Source organism: Oncorhynchus nerka, linkage group LG14 (genome assembly GCF_034236695.1).
Source record: "Oncorhynchus nerka isolate Pitt River linkage group LG14, Oner_Uvic_2.0, whole genome shotgun sequence".
NCBI classification, from domain to species: Eukaryota; Metazoa; Chordata; class Actinopteri; order Salmoniformes; family Salmonidae; genus Oncorhynchus; species Oncorhynchus nerka.
Genome location: NC_088409.1, coordinates 54,072,920 through 54,093,197, shown reverse-complemented (window position 1 = coordinate 54,093,197; position 20,278 = coordinate 54,072,920). Strand labels below are relative to the sequence as shown.

Sequence of the window (20,278 nt, the reverse complement as noted above, 5' to 3'; positions counted from 1 at the left end):
TGTAAGTGAATCATGTTTGTAGGCCTCCTTGCTCGCACACGCTTTTTCAGTTCTTCCCACAGATTTTCTACAGGTTTGAGGTCAGGGCTTTGTGAAGTTAGAACCTGGTTGAAAATGGGTCTTCCAAATGGACAATGACCCCAAGCATACTTCCAAAGTTGGAAGTATGCTTGGGGAAGTATGCTTGGGGTCATTGTCCATTTGGAAGACTCATTTGCGACCAGGCTCTAACTTCCTGACTGATGTCTTGAGATGTTGCTTCAATATACCCACATAATGTTCCTAGGATGATGCCATCTATTTTGTAAAGTGTACCAGTCCCTCCTGCAGCAAAGCACCCCCACAACATGATGCTGCCACCCCGTGCTTCACGATTGGGATGTTGTTCTTCGGCTTGCAATCCTCCCCCTTTTTCCTCCAAACATAACGATGGTCATTATGGCTAAACAGTTCTATTTTTGTTTCATCAGACCAGAGGACATTTCTCCAAAAAGTACGATCTGTGTCCCCGTGTGCAGTTGCAAACCGTAGTCTGACTTTTTAATGGCAGTTTTGAAGCAGTGGCTTCTTCCTTGCTGATCAGCCTTTCAGGTTATGTCAATATAGGACTCGTTTTAGTGTGGATATAGGTACTTTTGTACCTGTTTCCTCCAGCATCTTCACAAGGTCCTTTGCTGTTGCTCTGGGATTGTTTTGCACTTTTCGCATCAAAGTACGTTCAGCTCTAGGAGACAGAACGCCTCTCCTTCCTGAGCGGTATGACGGCTGCGTGGTCCCATGGTGTTTATACTTGCGTACTATTGTTCGTACAGATGAGTGTGGTACTTTCAGGCATTTGGAAATTGCTCCCAAGGATGATCCAGACTTGTGGAGGTCTACCATTTTTTTCTGAGGTCTTGGCTGATTTCTTTTGATTTTCCCATGATGTCAAGTAAAGAGGCACTAAGTTTGAAGGTAGGCCTTGAAATACATCCACAAGTACACCTCCAATTGACTCAGATGATGTCAATTAGCCTATCAGAAGTTTCTAAAGCCATGAAATTATTTTCTGGAATTTTCCAAGCTGTTTAAAGGCACAATCAACTTTGTGTATTTAAACTTCTGACCCTCTGGAATTGTGATACAGTGAATTATAAATGAATAATCTGTTTGTTAACAATTGTTGGAAAAATGACTTGTATCATGCACAAAGTAGATGTCCTAACCGACTTGCCAAAACTATAGTTTGTTAACAAGAATTTTTTAAGTGGTTGAAAAACGAGTTTTAATGACTCCAACCTAAGTGTATGTAAACTTCCTACTTCAACTGTATATTTACCCCAAAAATATATGGGGGATTGGAAATTCTGCAGATAATTACATTGATGGAAGCTACAATCTATTTGCAATATTAAAGCTGATCTACCCAAATAATATTTTAACAAACAAAAAAATTGTAAAGAATTCTGAAGAAAGCACTAGTCTATTTTGTTCAGAATAAATCGTAAAAAGGTGGTCCTATTTTACCAAAATGGCAGTACATTTTCTAACTGTGTGAGACATCATTTTTGAGGTGAAATGGTGAGACTATTCATAACCCAAGGAAATGTAAAACAATGATGAGCATAATGGTCTGAAAATGCTGAGCACACATAAAGTTATATAGCCCAAGTCCATTCTGCCTTCTTTTACTCTTTCTGGGCATTATATAAGAAGATGCTGTAGACACATGGAATGTTTAATTTGCCAAAGAGAATATGAGAGGAAAAATTAGATCTGCCTGAGACTTTAAAAAATGACTCCAACTTTGACATCAGCATGGAAATGGAGTTTCACTGTGGTCGAGAGGGGCTGTTCAAATTGCTGTTTGGATTAAGAACTGATTTTATGATGTTATTTCAGTGCAGTGTGATTCAGTTGGTAGAGCATAGTCCTTTCAACAACAGGGTTGAGGGTTCAATTCCCATGGGGGACCAGTACAAATATGTATGCAATCACTACTGTAAGTCACTCTGGATAAGTGTGTCTGCTAAATGTAAATATAGATTTTAGATTAGCACAATTCATGCATTTGCAAAATGTTGAAACTTATTAAAACCGAAAAGTAGGTTAGTGATGATGTTACACAAGCCACAATTTACATAAACACTAACCTTCGACCTTTGTAGTCATGAGTGAGATGCCCTTGTTAGAGGCCTAGTCGGAGCAAGCACGTTAAAGCTTTAAAAAATGTTGTGTTGTAGCCTTTTGTATGTCTCTCTGGAATACTAAACTAGCCTTCACTTGACATTTTTAACTGAGTGCAGTTGCCATACTCTGGAACACAGTGCAATGGTCTTGAACAAAGAAAAGCTTGAATGTTGCCAGCTTACGGAGATTCTAGGATAAAGAGCAATGCGTGTCTGCATGACACTCAGTACCTGGGGAAACTAGTGCTGGTAGATGTACACATGAAGAATAGCAAAGTTAACCCTAGACATTCCACACTGTTGATGTATTTCATGTGAATGTAGCAGTTAACCTCTCTAGGGGGTTTGGGATGCTACCGTCCCACCTGGCCAACATCCAGTGAAATTGCAGAGCTCCAAATTCAAAAACAGAAATACTCATTATAAAAATTCATGAAACATACAAGTGTTATACATCGGTTTAAAGATTAACTTCTTGTTAATCCAACTACGGTGTCAGATTTCAAAAATACTTTACGGCGAAAGCAAACCATGCGATTATCTGAGAACAGAGCCCAGCAGACAAATCATTACAAACAGTAACCAGCCAAGTAGACGAGTAACAAAAATAGCGATAAAAGTAATCACTTACCTTTGATGATCTTCATATGATTACAGTCACAAAACTCCCAGTTACCCAATAAATGTTTGTTATGTTTGATCAAGTCCCTCTTTATATCCAAAAACCTCAATTTTGTTAGCGTATTTTGTTCAGTAAAACACTGTCTCAAACAGCATCCGGTGAAATTGCAGGGAGTGAAACTCAACAAAACAGAAATTCTCATAATAAACATACATAAAAGATACAAATGTTATACACCAGCTTAAAGATAAACTTCTTGTTAATCCAACCGCTGTGTCAGACTTCAAAAAGCCTTTACGGCGAAAGCAAACCATGCGATTATCTGAGAACAGCGCCCAGCAGACAAATCATTACAAACAGTTAGCAGACAAGAAGAGGAGTAACAAAAGTCAGAAATAGCGTTAAAATGTATCACTTACCTTTGATGATCTTTGTATGGTTCATATGGTTTATGTTACACGATAAATGTTTGTTTTGTTTGATAAAGTCCCTCTTTATATTCAAAAACCTCAGTTTTGTTGGTGCGTTTTGTTCAGTAATACAACAGACAGACGAAAAATCTAAAAAGTACCATAAAAGTCAAACGGCATTTATAATCAATCCTCAGGTTGTTTTTGTCATAAATAATCGATCATATTTCAACCGGACAAAATTTTCGTCAATTGAAAAGGAGTAACAAGAAAGGCACGCTCCCGGTCACGTGCTGGGCTCATGTCTGGAAATTTCCACTGTCCACTCGTTGAAAGTGATGTTTCTCCCTCATTTTTCAGAGTAAAGCCTGAAACAATGCCTAAAGACTGGCCACATGTAGAGGAAGCCACAGAGATCGTGAACTGGGTCAAACGTCTTTGTATGGTGAATAGGCTTTCAATGGAAAAACAGGCATTTCAAAATAAAAGCACTTCATGAATGGATTTTCCTCAGGTTTTTGCCTGCCATTTCAGTTCTGTTATACTCACCGACATTATTTTAACAGGTTTGGACATTTTGGAGTGTTTTCTATCCACATCTACCAATCATATGCATATCCTAGCTTCTGGACCTGAGTAGCAGGCAGTTTACTTTGGGCACGCTTTTCATCCAAAATTCCAAATGCTGCCCCCTACCCTAGTGAGGTTAAAGGATTTTCAAGGATCTCTAAAGGCCTTGTGAGAAAAGGGTAAGACAACAGAAAACAGGAGAACTTTCACTATGATTGTACTTCTTTCTTTTCTCTCCAAAACTCTTGAACGTGCCGTCCTTGGCCAGCTCTCCCGCTATCTCTCTCAGAATGACCTTCTTGATCCAAATCAGTCAGGTTTCAAGACTAGTCATTCAACTGAGACTGCTCTTCTCTGTATCACGGAGGCCCTCCGCACTGCTAAAGCTAACTCTCTCTCCTCTGCTCTCATCCTTCTAGACCTATCGGCTGCCTTCGATACTGTGAACCATCAGATCCTCCTCTCCACCCTCTCCGAGTTGGGCATCTCCGGCGCGGCCCACGCTTGGATTGCGTCCTACCTGACAGGTCGCTCCTACCAGGTGGCGTGGCGAGAATCTGTCTCCTCACCACGCGCTCTCACCACTGGCGTCCCCCAGGGCTCTGTTCTAGGCCCTCTCCTATTCTCGCTATACACCAAGTCACTTGGCTCTGTCATAACCTCACATGGTTTCTCCTATCATTGCTATGCAGACAACACACAATTAATCTTCTCCTTTCCCCCTTCTGATGACCAGGTGGCGAATCGCATCTCTGCATGTCTGGCAGACATATCAGTGTGGATGACGGATCACCACCTCAAGCTGAACCTCGGCAAGACGGAGCTGCTCTTCCTCCCGGGGAAGGACTGCCCGTTCCATGATCTCGCCATCACGGTTGACAACTCCATTGTGTCCTCCTCCCAGAGCGCTAAGAACCTTGGCGTGATCCTGGACAACACCCTGTCGTTCTCAACTAACATCAAGGCGGTGGCCCGTTCTTGTAGGTTCATGCTCTACAACATCCGCAGAGTACGACCCTGCCTCACACAGGAAGCAGCGCAGGTCCTAATCCAGGCACTTGTCATCTCCCGTCTGGATTACTGCAACTCGCTGTTGGCTGGGCTCCCTGCCTGTGCCATTAAACCCCTACAACTCATCCAGAACGCCGCAGCCCGTCTGGTGTTCAACCTTCCCAAGTTCTCTCACGTCACCCCGCTCCTCCGCTCTCTCCACTGGCTTCCAGTTGAAGCTCGCATCCGCTACAAGACCATGGTGCTTGCCTACGGAGCTGTGAGGGGAACGGCACCTCAGTACCTCCAGGCTCTGATCAGGCCCTACACCCAAACAAGGGCACTGCGTTCATCCACCTCTGGCCTGCTCGCCTCCCTACCACTGAGGAAGTACAGTTCCCGCGCAGCCCAGTCAAAACTGTTCGCTGCTCTGGCCCCCCAATGGTGGAACAAACTCCCTCACGACGCCAGGACAGCGGAGTCAATCACCACCTTCCGGAGACACCTGAAACCCCACCTCTTTCAGGAATACCTAGGATAGGATAAAGTAATCCTTCTCACCCCCCCCCTTAAAAGATTTAGATGCACTATTGTAAAGTGGCTGTTCCACTGGATGTCTTAAGGTGAACGCACCAATTTGTAAGTCGCTCTGGATAAGAGCGTCTGCTAAATGACTTAAATGTAAATGTAAATGATTGAATCAAAGCTGCGTGTAGCTCAACTCGGCTGTACCAAAGGAAGCATAACTAGAAGTCTTCAAAGATAACATGGCCTGTGTCTCCCTAAATAGGTTTAAATTCAAATGAAGCTGTTACACTTGTGCACCTACAGTTGAATAAAAATGTTTCAGGCTTCACCTCTATTACAGAACAATAATTTACAGAAGAGTATTATAACCTCATTTCGATCACCCACCCACAAACTGCTCAAATTATGCAATGACTTATAGGACCTTGAAGGGTTAACCTGCTGTTTACCATTAGCCAATTCAATAGCAAAGACTTTGAGCATTATGTTTAGTAACCATTACTTCCTCGATCTGTCCTGTATGTTGACATCAATATATCACAACTCCTTCCCTATTAATGGCCTGTATTTATGCGTTCCTTCACCACACATTGAGAGATACAGCTGAAAATATACAATTTTAAGATATGCTCTATCAATAATTTAGTGTTTTTCCCCTCCTTTTACAGTTTGCAGCATTATATTTCATTTAGCCCTCCCCTTCAAAACCACCCATACTTCCGTATGACTTTTAACATAGAGAAATGGCGCAGACAATGGTGTCATAAACAAAATCTGCAGAGGTGACAGAGGGACTAAATAGAACAACCATCGTTAAATGACGGCGCTTGGCATTTGCTTTCACCTGCTGCCTGTTTCTCTTTTGATATATGGCAGACAAATAAATTGTTTTGTCGGAGTGAGCAAGTACTTTGAAATTGCAAAGGGCTCAAGGGCTAACATGTTTGTAGCACGCCTCTTTCCTTTGCGTGGTTCATTTCCCCTCTAACTAATTGGAGTATTTTCTAATCTGAATTCCCTTAGCCAGCACCAGTTTTAATGCCTTCCTCTGCCTTATTAAGAAAGTCCTTATCTCTGCCTCTTTATTAATGTAGACTAAACTTCTCTATATGAAGACAGATAGAGGCAGTGTATCAGCCTACAACAACGCATCTAATGACTATGTAGAAGGGGACTTCATGTGGCTGTAAACCACAGTGGTTGGTTACCCCACACTTACAGTACATAGCAGCTCGTGTTATTATTGATCATGTTCTTGTCCCAAGAGGAAGCAGCCACTCAAACATTTCCCTTGTTGTCTTCGGGGCCCAGATCTCTCTCGCTCTTTCTCTCTCTCTCTCTCTCTTTCTCTTTCTCTGTAGTCTGTTTCTCTCCATCTCTCGCTCTCTCTCCCTCTCTTTCTCTCCGCTCTCTTTCTTTCTCTCTCTCTCTTTCTCTGTAGTCTGTTCCCTCCCTCTCTCTCTCTCTCACTGTATCTCTCTGTATTTTTCTATATCTCTCTCTGTCTCTCTTTTTCTCTACCTATGTGTAGCACAACACAAATGGCTGCTTGCAAAAAACATATGCCAAACAATACATGAATACATGCCAAACAATATATGATTAAATATGGTGGTATCTACCAGTTGTGACACGTTTATTTAGCACTGATTAATCTATTATACTTTCTTTATGAGAGAGTTCAAGCAAAGTGTACATCCATGAAATATGGCCAGGCCAATAACATTTCCTGACAGTGTAGCTATTTGCAGCAGATAGATAGAGTACTGGACTAAAGATGTAGAGATGAGTCCTTTCATGGGACTGTATTTGTCACGACTTCTGCCGAAGTTGATGCCTCTCCTTGTTCGGGCAGTGCTCGGTGGTCGACGTCGACGGTCTTCTAGCCATCGCCGATCCATTTTTAATTTTCCATTTGTCTTGTCTTGTTTTTCCACACACCTGGTTCTCATTTCCCTCATTATGTGTTGTGTATTTAAACCTCTGTTTCCCCCATGTCTTTGTGTGGTATTGCTTATTCTGTTTCATGTTATGCGCACATTAATCTGTTGCGCTGGGTTATGTTAACCCGAATTGTTATTTAGTGTTTATTTTGACATTTGCTTCTGGTTCGCCTAAATAAAAGGCACTGTTGGCTACCCAATGTCTGCTCTCCTGCACCTGACTCCCTTACAGCCATTTACGCATACCTGGCAGCATTATTATTTTGTCACATCGTAGCACCTGCCTTCTGTACATAAGACACACTACAGTTCCTACGGTCCCTTGTGACTAGACAGGCAGGCTTTGAGCCAAGAGATATAATGAGAATCAGTCCATCACAATTGCCTGGAGTTAGACTTTGTAGCTGTGTCCGTTATTAAATAAGGAGATGCATGTCAGTCGGACTGGCAGATTGAACTGTTCAATAGAAAAATAATTATAAATAATGATGATCCCTACATTCTATATCAGGCAGGATTTTGCTGGTTCGTACTAAAGAATATACCCAAGTAGAGGCTTGGAGTGGTGTAGTGGTCTAAGCCTCTGCCTCTGGAGCACATGTACAAAGTACAGCTGCCAGCATGACCTAAAATCCAACCCACTACTCTCTCAGCACTGTTTCTCCGACCTTTCAGCTCTTGTATCGCTCTATCCAATAAGCATACAACATCCCTAAATATATATATAAACAAAAATTATATAAATAAATAAGGAGCTGATGCTTGAAATTAGAAGTTACCGTGATGTATTTTTTTGCAATCTACAGTTGTCATCTCATCAGCCCAAGTTAATAGAGGTTGTTGGTGGCAGTGCCTAGCTTTAATGGTAGCCCCGTGGCACTATGGCGGGTGTGAGCTGTTAGTCCCCATGGCCAGGGATGTGACTGGAGAAGACAGGCGGATTGATAGGAACACTGTTCTTGTCATGACAAGGACATTCAAACCCATGAGGTGTTTCTGATCATGTGTGCATCCCAAATGGCACCCTATTCTCTATATAGTACACTATTTAAGTTCTGACCAGAGCCCTATGGGTCCTGGTCAAAAGTAGAACATTACATAACGAACAGGGTGCAATTAGGGGCGCAGCCCACCTCTGTTCTCTCTGTCCTTTACACCCCATGGGAGATGGATGGATATCGTATAGAGGCAATGGTTTCTTCCTCTCTTTTCTACTTTATATTCTATTGGGTGATTGTGATTGATTTGACACAATCTGTTTGATCATGTGCTTGTTCTGTCATGAACATTTTAAGATGTCATTGTTCTATAGTGGGATTGCAGTGCTGCATACATAATGGTCCCGAGAGCATTATGTCATCTACATTAAAAAAATGGCACAAATGATCTCAACTGCCTCCTTGGTAATATGTTTGCCAGTTCGAGTTCAGTTCAGTGGCTGTACGTATTTGGGCCTTTTGATTTACTGTCATCAGTATAGTATCTGATGTGATGTCTGCAAAGCACAGTTGTTGCAACTGTGGAGGAGCACATTTCTGCCACTGGGAGTAAAACATTGCAAATTTGTCAAACTTACTATACTGTTTAATGAAGTGAAGACTCACACCTCACACCTCACTCAAGTCACACCTCACGTGTTCTAATATTATATGCCAGTCATTGTATTCGTAAGCAAAGGCTACGCTGTATGTGTTAACTTCACATAAAATCCCAAGTTCAAGAAACATTGGGGAAACTGCGGCACTCCAAAACGTTTCTTTAAAAAAATGGACAAAAAGACATCACTTCAATTCACCTTTCTATTGTTTGTACGGGCAGGCTAACGCGTTTCGGCAGTTATGCCTTCATCAGAGATGTGCGGAAGCCATTGTTTTTTTTATAAGCAGGTGAATAGGTGATAATTACAATTGCCCACACCTGTGGAAGGGCGGTACATAGTGGTAATAAAAACATTAGTGAACCAACAATTATTACAATACACATATAAATACATATACAAACACAGATCAGCAGAATAAACTTGATGAATAGCATTTAGGTATCATGATGACGTATTGGAAATTTGAGACATTTTTGGTGGATTTAGTTTCTTCCTACTGTACAGTAAAGGCTACAAAAAATAGATGCTTGGGGGTATCTGGATAGAGAGACTGTAGTTGAATGTATGTAGGAAAAATATACCACTGAGGAAGTAGTTCCCGCTCAGCCCAGTCAAAACTGTTCGCTGCTCTGGCCCCCAATGGTGGAACAAACTCCCTCACACGCCAGGACAGCGGAGTCAATCACCACCTTCCGGAGACACCTGAAACCCCACCTCTTTAAGGAATACCTAGGATAGGATAAAGTAATCCCTCTCACCCCCCCTCCCCCTGAAAAGATTTAGATGCACTACTGTTCCACTGGAGGTCATAAGGTGAATGCACCAATTTGTAAGTCGCTCTGGATAAGAGCGTCTGCTAAATGACTTAAATGTAAATACATAGGTATTCAAAATACAGCACATCCATATCATCTACATGTTAGCATCTCTGTAATCCTATGGGTTGGTAAAACGTATTTTACTGTAAGAGTGGCATATTAGAAATCAATTGGTGTGTGTGTGTGTGTGTGTGTGCGTGCGTGCGTGCGTGCATGTGTAAGTACAGTATATGACTGGAGCATGGTTCTCTAAAGGGGTTTTAGGAATGCACTGAACTTTTCAACTTTGTGGAAACACTCACCTGCTCCCTTTTAGGAATGTAAATGTGTAAATGCCTGGCACAGTTTGGTAAACGAGCACTTTTATTTTCACATGAAATATGAATGTTGACCTTGTGATCCAAGACACCCACTACCTATAAATGTTTGTCATTGTCTCTCAATTCAGGTGTGAACAGATCATTGGTCATGTAAAACTTGATTCACACCTTTACATGAACATATTCAATTGCTTAATTTATGGATAACGATGAACAACTTGCAGGCATCTCTATCATTGTCTAACATAATGCCTTTTGGGACTCCTTAACATATATTTAAAGAGGCATCTCCTTAAAATATTCTCAATCGAATTTTCCCCACCAGTAGGCGGGCCAACAATTCCACTGTCGTTCGTATTAAAATAATACAGATATGTCCGGCAGACTACATAAACTCAAGATAACTGTGTCTTTTAAAGAGAAAAATGCGCTTATGCTTTTCCCCCCAAAGGTTTAAGAACTAGCCCCGCCTTAATTTTACAGTCTGTTCTGCTCGTTATAGTTGGAGCGACTGTTCCACCGCCAGCGTTGAAGGTTACCTCGTGCATAGTGCGTAAACGGTGCAGGTGGGAGACGGATATTCCGCTGCTCTCACACACACTCTATCAACCGCGCGGTAATGATGCTAGCCTGAATCTTACCTAAGGTTTTCAACAAACCAAAATGATATGAACTTGAGTAGGATATCGTAAAAAAAAAAAAAAAATGTTTTTGTGAAGAGCGTTCGTCAGACCATATGGCAGTGCATTTGGTGGAGCAACTTATCATTTGCTTCTGAACAACCAGACTCGATGAACAATTTGAGAACTTTGAGAAAAATGTTCAAGCCAAACAGAGGACTTCAAACGCGGTAAATTTGGATATCGTTGGATTTAAAAGACGGATCCCTGTAAGAGCAGTGATTCAATCAAACTTATGGCGTGAAGGTAAGAGCATATCTTGCTCTGACATCTTAATGAACACAGGTCTAACGCTCTAGAGGTGAAATTGTCCACATTTAAGATAGACTACCCGATACCTGCACTATAAAGGAAAGTGTAGACTAGATCCAGTTGCTTAAAGTGATATTTCAAGATCATAATAGTTTTTTTTCATGTAATTAATGCTTCTTCCTTTTAAGTTTTCAATTGGTAACAATTTGCGCACGGCTGAATTTGAGAAATCGATGAGGTATTGAGTAATTTTATTGAATTTGAGCATATGCTGTAGGGCAGTGATAATTTCATGATCAACTAAACGATGTGCTCTAGGCTATGACATTTGCGTGCGTGAGTGCCTGCGTGCGTTGTGTGTTTTTGCGTGGGTGTCTGTGCATGCATAAATATGTATTTATCTGCTTGTTTAAGTTTGTGTGTTTGTTTGCAAGCATGCTCTCGGCATCAAAGTGAATTTTTGTGGATTTAAGGATGATTTCTGTGTAATATGTCAGTGATGGAACATGAAAAGGTTGCATATTGGTTTTCTTCAAAGGCCTTGATGATGGCGCAAAGCAAACATGTGATTATGTACACACTCACCACTAGTAAGTAATTGAAAGACTTATTGAATGTTTATGGTCTAGTGTGCCCCAGTGACCGTGTGTTTTTGTGATCCTGTGAGGGAACTGCCTGTTTATCTTATGCGGCTTCTTGTTCCTATCAACAGCCTCCTGAGAGCAGCAACACCATCTTTAATATGTCTTAAATGTGTTGCCTTAGAATATAAACTACTGTTACATACAGTAGGCTACACCTAAATCAATGAGGGTTGTACACATGTAAGGGGTTTTGTTTTGACTCTACTCTACTTTATTGTTGTATTTATTACTCTTTATGGGGTCCAGCAAAAATTAAGGCAATTATACAACAACGTAGATTTCACAACAGATTTCACAACAAGTGTATGCACTCAGGCCATTACTCTACTACCACCACATATCTACAACACAAAATCCATCTGTATGTGTGTATTTTATCGTGCGTGTGTGCATGTCTGTGCCTGTGTGTGTGTGTGTCTCTTCACAATCTCTGCTGTTCCATAAGGTCTTTTTTTTAATCCGTTTTTTAAAATATATATCTAATTTAGCTAAAACAATGTTTAATCCCTCAAGTAAATTATTATATGAGCAATGATAAAAATAACAAGGTGGAATCCACAGCCGACAGTCGTACTCATGACAAAAGATGATGATAATTGCTATTTTCATCATTGCTCATATAATAATTTACTTGTGAGGGACCAAACACTGTTTTAGCATAAAATGCCAGCAGGCTTTTGGAACATATTTAAAACAATTACACAATTACTGAGAAATACCTAATTAGCCTGATTGGTGACAAATTAAAATGACTCAATACTCTCCAACTGCAGAGAAACATCTTTAAATGCAAACTGCGGAGAGACAGGAATAAATGGACACACTGTGTGCAATAATAATTTAAGCCACAGAAAATAGCAACTGTTGTTACAACTGAATTGCAGTGATTTTGCGTCTGATCAAGCTATGTTATGCTACTCTTATGATTATTTCTGTGTGTGTGCTGTCCATTGTCTTGCTTACTGGCAGGTCGGAAGCCTATAGCCCCATACCATCTCAATACGATCCTCTCTGGTTACTCTGTACTGTATCTCACTCTTGTGCTGCTGATGGCAATCCAAGCTGCTGCAATTACCCTACAGATCAGGGGTTTCCCAAACTCAGTAATCAAAGCTTGACTATGAGTTGGTTATTTGAATCCACTGTGAAGTACTAGGGCAAAACCCAGGAGGGTGCACGTTGCCTACCTTATTTTCTAAATGAGAAGGATTCGAACAATCTAGCTTTGTTTACACGCTTGAGTCATGTTTGGTTTGTTTGGAGGTAGACTGTAGGCTTCAGCAGATTTCCCCCTTGCAGATAGCTAGCTGTCTCCCATGATTTATGAAGACCTCCATTTGAATAGTTGAGACACCACCACAATAGTACTGTAGTCTGCCAATACATCATGGCTCATGTTTCCATACCTTCAGTTTCAATAACCACAACCTTAAAATAATAACACATTAAGACATCATTTTCTGGTGTGGGTAGACGTTATGTGACATTGGGGTTTTTTACATGTCAATCATTTAATTGTATTGGTAAACAACTGAACTGATATTCCCACTTCGAGTACCTTTTCCTGAGTGTGTCAACTGCCGGACATCTCTTGCAAGCAATGCTAACAGAAAGGACTGGAAATGGAGGAGGCAATTAAGTCCAAAAACCAATAAAATGTATGGTCTGCTTATGATGGTGCAGGTTAGTCATACACTGACACAGTGCATCTGTCTGGTCATTAAGGGGCTATAAGGGCCAACACGATGAAGGGGGTGTAAAGTGTCTGACCAGGAATGAAAATGTTATGCATTTTAAATGGTATTTATGGCATGTGTCATATGTTCAGACAAACCTGGGTTCAAATAGCATTTGTTTTCTTCCAAATTAAAATAATGAGTGTTTGATTGTCTGCCAGTTGGGTGGGTATACACTTTTAAGACTTATTCCATTGGTTGCAATGTGTCATACAAGCTCAATCAAGCACAGCTCAATTATTTTATAGAAAATGAATACTACTTGAACCCAGGTCTGATGTACAGTATCCCTAGTATTTGTTGCATCCAAAATACCATCTACTGTATACTGTCTGGATAACAACTCTTCTTATTGAAACACAGAGGAGTACATTTTTACATGATAACATAGGGAAGATTTCAATTGCATACTCCTCACGTCCTCTCTCATTTCTCCTCAAAACCCATTGGAGGAGAAGGTCAGAAGGGAGGGACCGTATAAACCTTTAGTTGGCCCTTAGTCCCTTTTGAACTCTTATCCTAAGCTGATCAAAACGTCATACATCTGGCATCAAACTTGATTTTAAATGCTCCCTGACAAACCTTATCTAAACAAATGGTCCACGGTGAAATCCTTGCCTTATCATAAGTAAGCAGTCTTGGTTATTTTGGGTTCTTAGAAGCAGAGATCCTTTCTCCCCCTCTATCTCTCTCTCATCCACTGCAGGATTATAAAGAGACAATGCTCCCCTGGGAGACGTTTAACTCCTTTTAGTCACAGTCAGGCTAAATTGTCAAAGCTCTCTCCACAGACATACGAACACGTGCACACAACAATACACACAGGCATACACACACACACATTCATATGGGTGTCCTCTATGGTTACTTCTGGCTGGCATGATAAAGTATCACAGGTACAGGAGCAGTGCGTGGGTAAAATCACCAGTGAAGCCAAGCCAGGAAAAAAATCTATATTACAACCTATGTGTTGTGATAATTGTGTCGTTCGCCTGTTAGTTCATATGCCTTGGCACTGTTATATATATCTATATCTAGCCCTAAGGCCGAGACAATAAGAAGACACAGTGGCAGAATAAATTCAAGTCCAGAAAATATATTGCATGCAACAAACAGTTACATAACCTACAGTATGGTCAAGCAAGTTCATGTTTCGGACATTTTTAGAAAGCACTTTTTAAATCTGCTGATGTTACAAAGTGTGCTAGGAAAAACTAGGAAAGGCCGGAACCTAGGAAGAAACCTAGAGATGAACCAGGCTATGAGGGGTGGCCAGTCCTCTTCTGGCTGTGCCGGGTGGAGATTATAACCGAACATGGCCAAGATGTTCAAATGTTCATAGATGACTAGCAGGGTCAAATAATAAATCAAAGTGGTTGTAGAAGGTGCAACTGGTCAGCACCTCAGGAGTAAATGTCAGTTGGCTTTTCATAGCCAATCATTCAGAGTATCTCTACTGCTCCTGCTGTCTCTAGAGAGTTGAGAACAGCGGGTCTTGGACAAGGTAGCACATCCGGTGAACAGTTCAGGGTTCCATAGCCGCAGGCAGAACAGTTGAAAAAGGAGCAGCAACACGACCAGGTGGACTGGAGACAGCAAGGAGTCATCAGGCCAGGTAGTTCTGAGGCATGGTACTAGGGTTGAGTGCGAGGGAGAGAGAAAATATACTTACATTCACACAGGACACTGGATAAGACAGGAGAAATACTCAGATATAACAGACTGACCCTAGCCCCCCTGACACAAACTTTTGCAGCATAAATACTGGAGGCTGAGACGGGAGGGGTCGAGAGTCACTGTGTCCCCGTCCGACGATACCCCCGAATAGGGCCAACCAGGCAGAATATAACCCCACCCGCTTTGCCAAAGCACAGCCCCCACACCACTAGAGGGATATCTTCAACCACCAACTTACTACCCTGAGACGAGGCCTAGTATAGCCCACAAAGATCTCCCCCACGGCACGAACCCAAGGGTGGGGGCGCCAAACCAGACAGGAAGATAACGTCAGTGACTCAACCCACTCAAGTGGCGCACCCTTCCTAGGGATGGCATGGAAGAGCACCAGTACGCCAGTGACTCAGCCCCTGTAATAGGGTTTGAGGCAGAGAATCCCAGTGGATCGAGGGGAACCGGCCAGGCAGACAGCAAGGGCGGTTCGTTGCTCCAGTGCCTTTCCGTTCATCTTCACACTCCTGGGCCAGACTACACTCAATAATAGGACCTACTGAAGACCATAAGACAATCTTCAATAAAGGCTTAAAGGTCAAGCCCGAGTCTCTCTCCTATGGATAGGCAGACCATTCCATAAAAATTTAGCTCTAAAGGAGAAAGCCTTGCCTCCACTGTTTGCTTAGAAATTACTCGGGACAGTAAGGAGACCTGCGTCTTGTGACCGTAGCATACATGTAGGTATGTACGGCAGGACCAAATCGGAAAGATGGGTAGGAGCAAGACCATGTAATGCTTTATAGATTAGCAGTACAACGTTGAAATCAGACCTAGCATTAACAGGAAGCCAGTGTAGAGAGCCTAGCACTGGAGTAATATGATCACATTTTTTGGTTATAGTCAAGATTCTAGCAGCCGTGTTTTTAGCACTAACTGAAGTTTATTTAGTGCTTTTTCCGGGTAGCCGGAAAGTAGAGCATCGCAGTAGTCTAACTTAGAAGTGACGAGCATGGATTCATTTTGCTGTATCATTTTTGGAGAAAGTATCTGATTTTTGCAATGTTACGTAGATTAAAAAAAATCTGGCCTTGAAACAGTCTTGATATGTTCGTCAAAAGAGAGATCAGGGTCCAGAGTAACGCCGAGGTCCTTCACAGTTTTTTTTAAACGACAATAAAACCATCAAGATGAATTGTCAAATTCAACAGAAGATCTTTGTTTCTTGGGACCTAGAACTGGCATCTCTGTTTTGTCTGAGTTTATAAGTAGAACATTTACAGTCATCCACTTCCTTATGTCTGAAACACAGGCTTCCAGGGAAGGCAATTTTGGGGCTTCGCCGTGTCTCATCGAAATGTACAGCTGTGTGTCGTCCGAATAGCAGTGAAAGTTAACATTATATTTTCGAATAACATCACCGAGAGGTAAAATATATAGGGAAAACAATAGTGGCCCTAAAACGGAGCCTTGAAGAACACCAACATTTACATTTGATTTGTAAGAGGAAAAACCCTCTTCAGAGACAAACTGATATCTAGCCGACAGATAAGATCAACACCAGGCCAGAACTTGTCTGTGAAGACCAATTTGTGTTTACAATCTCTCCAAAAGTATGTGGTGATCGATGGTATCAAAAGCAGCACGAAGGTCTAGGAGCACAGATGCAGAGCCTCTGTCTGACACCATTAAAAGGTAATTTAACACCTTCACAAGTGCAGTCTCAGTGCTATGATGGGGTCTAAAACATTGTTTGTCTTCAGGAAGGTAGTGAGTTGAAGCGCAACAGCTTTTTCAATTTTTCTTTTGAGGAATGGGAGATTCCCATTTTTTTTTTAATAAAAAAAAAAAATTATGGGTCAAAGTTTGGCTATTTCACTGCCACTTTTAGTGAGTTTGGTACACATCCGGTGGATGGAGAGCTGTTTATTATGTTCAACATAGGAGGGCCAAGCACAGGAAGCAGCTCTTTCAGTAGTTTAGTTGGAATAGGGTCCCGTATGCAGCCACCAGAGGACTACGACACAACCTGATGCAAGTGTTTTCTGTCAATGACGTTTAGCTTCTGGTGTGACGTGATTGGTATGAAGCCAAATCCAAACGGGCTTCCATTGACACTTTTTTTTGTGCGCCAGTAACATTCAAAGATGAGCTCACTCAGATTAGCTCAACTCTGATTGGAAAATTATTGTTTTATCTAAGGAGGCCAAATGATCGCTAGCTTGCTGTGCATCCAATGCTATGAATGGCAACAATATCATACCCTTTTTGACCAGACCGCATCAGATGGATGGGCTACACATACTGAGACAGAGGGGTACTGTTTTGTTTGCTCGGACGCTTTCTCCGGTGAGATACATTCCGCTTCTTGCGAATTGAAGGAAATTCATGAAACACAGAAACGATTTGTAAATGTTTAGGGGAAGCCTGGCTTCTCTTGGCAGCCATGAATACACACCACTGCACAGGTTTTTTTTTTAAATACAAAAAGATGCATGTTAAGCTCCCTACAAGTTCGAGACAACGATTGTCCAAATAACAGACTATTGTGCACAAAAAAGAGAGAGAAGAAAAGTGCCTGAGTGACATGAAATCTCTCAACAACATCTCAATGTGGCAACATGTTCAGTCAAAGGACCATTAACTGTGAATGTGGCACTAGAACTGGGCTGGTCCCCTTAGACATTTAGTCAGAATGACTAGCTTTAGATTAAGCCTTGGTACAAACGGATGGTTGGTGACATTGACAGACTCCGAGGTGTGTAGGGAACAACATTTACCCAGGTTTGAAGTGCAGAACCTCTCTTTTGTGATGTTAGTCTGGAAATGTTTCAATAAGATCTAAATGTTAGACTACACAGTGTGGGTTAGAGTGTGTATAGTTTAAATAGCTTTTTAACTGCAGTTTAGAAATGTTCCCCCAACTGGTACAAAACCTTACTGTGTGACCGTTACTCTGGGCTTTGGTACATACAAGTAATGGTCCAATCAAATATGTTCTTATTAAAGATGAAAGATTTACATCTGGAAATAGCATGTGTCCATTTAGACCTTGGCCCATAACCTCAACATCACAGGCATTCATTAAAGGGTTCAGTGTTGATATGGCTTAGGATCTGCCATGATGGGCGGGCTGTCAGTCATTCCGGGATGTTAGCTAGTAGCTACACCATGGGAGCCCTGTTCATGTGGAGAGTGAAGGTGGTTTGTGAAATAAGAATGGGTTAATCAGGCTCTTGGGAATGAAGTAGAAGCATAGGCTATATGTAAAAATTTCTCTCTCACTCATAACAAAGAAGTATGTGGACACCTGCTAGTCAAACATCTCATTCCAAAATAATGGGCATTAATATGGAGTTGGTCCCCCCTTTGCTGCTATAATAGCCTTCCACATTGCTGTGGGGACTTCCATTCAGCCACGAGCATTAGTGAGGTCGGGCACTGATGTTGGGTGATTATCCCTGGTTCGCAGTCAGTGTTCCAATTAATCTTAAAGGTGTTCGATGGGGTTGAGGTCAGGGCTCTTTGCAGGCCAGTCAAGTTCTTCCACACCAATCTCGACAAACCATTTCTGTATGGATCTCGCTTTGTGTACAGGGGCATTGTCATGCTGAAATGGGAAAGGGCCTTCCCCAAACTGTTACCACAAAGTTGGAAGCACAGAATCATCTACAACAGGGGTCCCCAAACTTTTTCCTGTGAGGGCCACATAACTTTTCCCTTCTCTGATGGGGGGCCGGTGTCAGTTTGTAACAGAAAAAGTGTGACGATCGTAGGGGAGCTTAAAAAATGTATTGTTTTCCAGAAAGCCACACATAACCAAATAACCCTTTCCAGGTTCTTTACAGAAAAAAAGTCAGGAAACAAATAATAACACTATTAATGAAATAAATAATAACTAAATAACCCTCTCTGAGTTCTTCACAGAAAAAAACAGGAAATAAATAATAACTAAATAACTCTCTCTGGGTTCTTCATAGAAAAAAAAAGCCATGGAACATTAACTTTCTGTCGTGCCATGCACAATCTTAACAGATAAAAGTTCAGCTCAGTTGTCAGAGCAGAATCTCTCTGACACATATGAGCAGTCTCTTAAAGTTCTTGTGTTCCTTCCTTATAATCCTTTTGTAGGTTCCAGTAGGCTTGTAGACACCGCTGTTTGCAGCTCTCTCTCATCAACTTCCCTGTGAAAACCACAAAAGAAGCAGGTTGAGAAACTGAACTAAGTGATACAGCACCTACACAGCACAATACATTTCACTACCAGTATGGTTGTAAAGATGGATTTTATCCCAGTAGATTTTATTATGATTATATTTGTTTATGCTCAGAATGACTCATTCAAGTCAGAAAAGTGAGCTTACCTATGTATGTTCATCAGTGTGAACTGTGGGCCTGCATCTGGCTGGTGAGAAGTTGAATATCAGGTTCCATTCTAGTTACAGCCAGTCTCAAGCACTGATGCAAATGTTCATCTGTCAATCTTGATCTCATCGGGGTTTTCAGCAGTTTCATGAGAGAAAAGGTTTTCTCGCAGATATACGTGCTGCCAAAAACTGTGGACATTTTCATTGCGTGTTTTTTGATGTTTGGATATGTGTCGTTTGGGAGGGCGGCATAGAAGTCAATGAGACTGTTGGGCTTGAATGCGTCTTTCAGAACATCACAGTTCTGTAACTCAGCCAACTCAAACTGATATGAAGGCTGGGCTTCATCAATGTCGGCAACAAAGGGGTTCTGAAAAAGACGGATTTCTTTTGCATGAACATGTAGTTCACTGAATCGCACACCGAACTCCGCCTTCAGCATTTCCAGTGCTTCCACGCACTTTTCAGCTGGGAACGGGACCGCTGGGTTCTCTGTCGACAGGTTTTGGGTAGCAGGAAGATGGACGAAGTTGCGCTTTTTCACTTGTTCCAAAAGCAGCGCTAATTTCACCTCAAATGCTTTTATGTGTGAATACATGTCGCAAATGAGTTTCCCCTCGCCTTGTTGCTGCAAGCTGCAAGTTAAGGCTGTTAAGTATTTATGTCACGTCTGTTAAAAATGCGAGGTGCCATTTCCATTCTGGGTCGATCAGCTCTGGGACCGTTTTGTCTTTTAAATGAAGAAATGCGTTAATTTCGGGTAGCAGCTCGTAAAAACGCCTCAAAACTCTGCCCCGGCTCAGCCATCGGACCTCTGTGTAGTACAGCACATCTCCGTGCGTAGACTCCAGTTCAGACAGGAATTCTTGGAACTGCCTGTGTTTGTCCCTTTGCTCTGATGAAGTTTATGCACGACACCACAACCTTCATTACAGAATCCCACTTCAACACTTTGCAGCACA

General features: G+C 41.7%; 1 protein-coding gene and 1 long non-coding RNA gene across 2 annotated transcripts in view; one reads left to right on the top strand and one right to left on the bottom strand.

Annotated features, from left to right (window-relative positions):
• Positions 1 to 10,491: 10,491 nt before the first annotated feature.
• LOC115141482 (D(2)-like dopamine receptor) overlaps positions 10,492 to 20,278 on the top strand; it is a 53,738-nt gene continuing 43,951 nt past the window's right edge. The window contains exon 1 of the mRNA XM_029680377.2: positions 10,492 to 10,895. The gene's annotated coding sequence lies outside the window, so the exon portion shown is untranslated. The remainder of the gene's footprint in view (positions 10,896 to 20,278) is intronic.
• Positions 18,727 to 19,927, bottom strand: LOC135574995 (uncharacterized). The gene is made up of 2 exons (XR_010465671.1): positions 19,314 to 19,927; positions 18,727 to 19,133 (listed from the first exon to the last, which is right to left on the bottom strand). It is a non-coding gene; the product is annotated as an uncharacterized LOC135574995 (long non-coding RNA).